Source organism: Synchiropus splendidus, unplaced genomic scaffold (assembly GCF_027744825.2).
Source record: "Synchiropus splendidus isolate RoL2022-P1 unplaced genomic scaffold, RoL_Sspl_1.0 HiC_scaffold_23, whole genome shotgun sequence".
Taxonomy (NCBI): domain Eukaryota; kingdom Metazoa; phylum Chordata; class Actinopteri; order Syngnathiformes; family Callionymidae; genus Synchiropus; species Synchiropus splendidus.
The window spans coordinates 709,845-714,695 of record NW_026527057.1 but is presented as its reverse complement, the minus strand read 5'-3'; positions in this window follow the sequence as shown (position 1 = coordinate 714,695).

Here is a 4,851-nt window from a genome sequence, read left to right as displayed (position 1 = left end):
GGAAGCTTCAGAACATGAAATTTTAACCTCCCACTATAGCAGAAAGGGTCTTTCTAGTAGTTGCACATCAAATCTAAACTGTCTGAAGTGTTTTTCCAAAGTTATTAACACTTTTATGTTTGGCGTTCCGAAACCCACCTTATCTCAGGCTGAAAAGCGTTTTTGTGCATTGTGCCATAACTTTTCAGGGAAGCTTCAGAACATGAAATTTTAACCTCCCACTATAGCAGAAAGGGTCTTTCTAGTAGTTGCACATCAAATCTAAACTGTCTGAAGTGTTTTTCCAAAGTTATCAACACTTTTATGTTTGGCGTTCCGAAACCCACCTTATCTCAGGCTGAAAAGCGTTTTTGTGCATTGTGCCATAACTTTTCAGGGAAGCTTCAGAACATGAAATTTTAACCTCCCACTATAGCAGAAAGGGTCTTTCTAGTAGTTGCACATCAAATCTAAGCTGTCTGAAGTGTTTTTCCAAAGTTATCAACACTTTTATGTTTGGCGTTCCGAAACCCACCTTATCTCAGGCTGAAAAGCGTTTTTGTGCATTGTGCTATAACTTTTCAGGGAAGCTTCAGAACATGAAATTTTAACCTCCCACTAAAGCAGAAAGGGTCTTTCTAGTAGTTGCACATCAAATCTAAACTGTCTGAAGTGTTTTTCCAAAGTTATTAACACTTTTATGTTTGGCGTTCCGAAACCCACCTTATCTCAGGCTGAAAAGCGTTTTTGTGCATTGTGCCATAACTTTTCAGGGAAGCTTCAGAACATGAAATTTTAACCTCCCACTATAGCAGAAAGGGTCTTTCTAGTAGTTGCACATCAAATCTAAACTGTCTGAAGTGTTTTTCCAAAGTTATTAACACTTTTATGTTTGGCGTTCCGAAACCCACCTTATCTCAGGCTGAAAAGCGTTTTTGTGCATTGTGCCATAACTTTTCAGGGAAGCTTCAGAACATGAAATTTTAACCTCCCACTATAGCAGAAAGGGTCTTTCTAGTAGTTGCACATCAAATCTAAACTGTCTGAAGTGTTTTTCCAAAGTTATCAACACTTTTATGTTTGGCGTTCCGAAACCCACCTTATCTCAGGCTGAAAAGCGTTTTTACGCATTGTGCCATAAGTTTTCAGGGAAGCTTCAGAACATGAAATTTTAACCTCCCACTATAGCAGAAAGGGTCTTTCTAGTAGTTGCACATCAAATCTAAACTGTCTGAAGTGTTTTTCCAAAGTTATTAACACTTTTATGTTTGGCGTTCCGAAACCCACCTTATCTCAGGCTGAAAAGCGTTTTTGTGCATTGTGCCATAACTTTTCAGGGAAGCTTCAGAACATGAAATTTTAACCTCCCACTATAGCAGAAAGGGTCTTTCTAGTAGTTGCACATCAAATCTAAACTGTCTGAAGTGTTTTTCCAAAGTTATCAACACTTTTATGTTTGGCGTTCCGAAACCCACCTTATCTCAGGCTGAAAAGCGTTTTTGTGCATTGTGCCATAACTTTTCAGGGAAGCTTCAGAACATGAAATTTTAACCTCCCACTATAGCAGAAAGGGTCTTTCTAGTAGTTGCACATCAAATCTAAACTGTCTGAAGTGTTTTTCCAAAGTTATCAACACTTTTATGTTTGGCGTTCCGAAACCCACCTTATCTCAGGCTGAAAAGCGATTTTACGCATTGTGCCATAACTTTTCAGGGAAGCTTCAGAACATGAAATTTTAACCTCCCACTATAGCAGAAAGGGTCTTTCTAGTAGTTGCACATCAAATCTAAACTGTCTGAAGTGTTTTTCCAAAGTTATTAACACTTTTATGTTTGGCGTTCCGAAACCCACCTTATCTCAGGCTGAAAAGCGTTTTTGTGCATTGTGCCATAACTTTTCAGGGAAGCTTCAGAACATGAAATTTTAACCTCCCACTATAGCAGAAAGGGTCTTTCTAGTAGTTGCACATCAAATCTAAACTGTCTGAAGTGTTTTTCCAAAGTTATTAACACTTTTATGTTTGGCGTTCCGAAACCCACCTTATCTCAGGCTGAAAAGCGTTTTTGTGCATTGTGCCATAACTTTTCAGGGAAGCTTCAGAACATGAAATTTTAACCTCCCACTATAGCAGAAAGGGTCTTTCTAGTAGATGCACATCAAATCTAAACTGTCTGAGGTGTTTTTCCAAAGTTATTAACACTTTTATGTTTGGCGTTCCGAAACCCACCTTATCTCAGGCTGAAAAGCGTTTTTGTGCATTGTGCCATAACTTTTCAGGGAAGCTTCAGAACATGAAATTTTAACCTCCCACTATAGCAGAAAGGGTCTTTCTAGTAGGTGCACATCAAATCTAAGCTGTCTGAAGTGTTTTTCCAAAGTTATCAACACTTTTATGTTTGGCGTTCCGAAACCCACCTTATCTCAGGCTGAAAAGCGTTTTTACGCATTGTGCCATAACTTTTCAGGGAAGCTTCAGAACATGAAATTTTAACCTCCCACTATAGCAGAAAGGGTCTTTCTAGTAGGTGCACATCAAATCTAAGCTGTCTGAAGTGTTTTTCGAAAGTTATCAACACTTTTATGTTTGGCGTTCCGAAACCCACCTTATCTCAGGCTGAAAAGCGTTTTTGTGCATTGTGCCATAACTTTTCAGGGAAGCTTCAGAACAAGAAATTTTAACCTCCCACTATAGCAGAAAGGGTCTTTCTATTAGTTGCACATCAAATCTAAACTGTCTGAAGTGTTTTTCCAAAGTTATTAACACTTTTATGTTTGGCGTTCCGAAACCCACCTTATCTCAGGCTGAAAAGCGTTTTTGTGCATTGTGCCATAACTTTTCAGGGAAGCTTCAGAACATGAAATTTTAACCTCCCACTATAGCAGAAAGGGTCTTTCTAGTAGTTGCACATCAAATCTAAACTGTCTGAAGTGTTTATCCAAAGTTATTAACACTTTTATGTTTGGCGTTCCGAAACCCACCTTATCTCAGGCTGAAAAGCGTTTTTGTGCATTGTGCCATAACTTTTCAGGGAAGCTTCAGAACATTAAATTTTAACCTCCCACTATAGCAGAAAGGGTCTTTCTAGTAGGTGCACATCAAATCTAAGCTGTCTGAAGTGTTTTTCCAAAGTTATCAACACTTTTATGTTTGGCGTTCCGAAACCCACCTTATCTCAGGCTGAAAAGCGTTTTTGTGCATTGTGCCATAACTTTTCTGGGAAGCTTCAGAACATGAAATTTTAACCTCCCACTATAGCAGAAAGGGTCTTTCTAGTAGTTGCACATCAAATCTAAGCTGTCTGAAGTGTTTTTCAAAAGTTATCAACACTTTTATGTTTGGTGTTCCGAAACCCACCTTATCTCAGGCTGAAAAGCGTTTTTGTGCATTGTGCCATAACTTTTCAGGGAAGCTTCAGAACATGAAATTTTAACCTCCCACTATAGCAGAAAGGGTCTTTCTAGTAGGTGCACATCAAATCTAAGCTGTCTGAAGTGTTTTTCGAAAGTTATCAACACTTTTATGTTTGGCGTTCCGAAACCCACCTTATATCAGGCTGAAAAGCGTTTTTGTGCATTGTGCCATAACTTTTCAGGGAAGCTTCAGAACATGAAATTTTAACCTCCCACTTTAGCAGAAAGGGTCTTTCTAGTAGTTGCACATCAAATCTAAACTGTCTGAAGTGTTTTTCCAAAGTTATCAACACTTTTATGTTTGGCGTACCGAAACCCACCTTATCTCAGGCTGAAAAGCGTTTTTGTGCATTGTGCCATAACTTTTCAGGGAAGCTTCAGAACATGAAATTTTAACCTCCCACTATAGCAGAAAGGGTCTTTCTAGTAGTTGCACATCAAATCTAAGCTGTCTGAAGTGTTTTTCAAAAGTTATCAACACTTTTATGTTTGGCGTTCCGAAACCCACCTTATCTCAGGCTGAAAAGCGTTTTTGTGCATTGTGCCATAACTTTTCAGGGAAGCTTCAGAACATGAAATTTTAACCTCCCACTATAGCAGAAAGGGTCTTTCTAGTAGTTGCTCATCAAATCTAAACTGTCTGAAGTGTTTTTCCAAAGTTATCAACACTTTTATGTTTGGCGTTCCGAAACCCACCTTATCTCAGGCTGAAAAGCGTTTTTACGCATTGTGCCATAACTTTTCAGGGAAGCTTCAGAACATGAAATTTTAACCTCCCACTATAGCAGAAAGGGTCTTTCTAGTAGGTGCACATCAAATCTAAGCTGTCTGAAGTGTTTTTCGAAAGTTATCAACACTTTTATGTTTGGCGTTCCGAAACCCACCTTATCTCAGGCTGAAAAGCGTTTTTACGCATTGAGCCATAACTTTTCAGGGAAGCTTCAGAACATGAAATTTTAACCTCCCACTATAGCAGAAAGGGTCTTTCTAGTAGGTGCACATCAAATATAAGCTCTCTGAAGTGTTTTTCGAAAGTTATCAACACTTTTATGTTTAGCGTTCCGAAACCCACCTTATCTCAGGCTGAAAAGCGTTTTTGTGCTTTGTGCCATAACTTTTCAGGGAAGCTTCAGAACATGAAATTTTAACCTCCCACTATAGCAGAAAGGGTCTTTCTAGTAGTTGCACATCAAATCTAAACTGTCAAGTGTTTTTCCAAAGTTATCAACACTTTTATGTTTGGCGTTCCGAAACCCACCTTACCTCAGGCTGAAAAGCGTTTTTACGCATTGTGCCATAACTTTTCAGGGAAGCTTCAGAACATGAAATTTTAACCTCCCACTATAGCAGAAAGGGTCTTTCTAGTAGGTGCACATCAAATCTAAGCTGTCTGAAGTGTTTTTCGAAAGTTATCAACACTTTTATGTTTGCCGTTCCGAAACCCACCTTATCTCAGGCTGA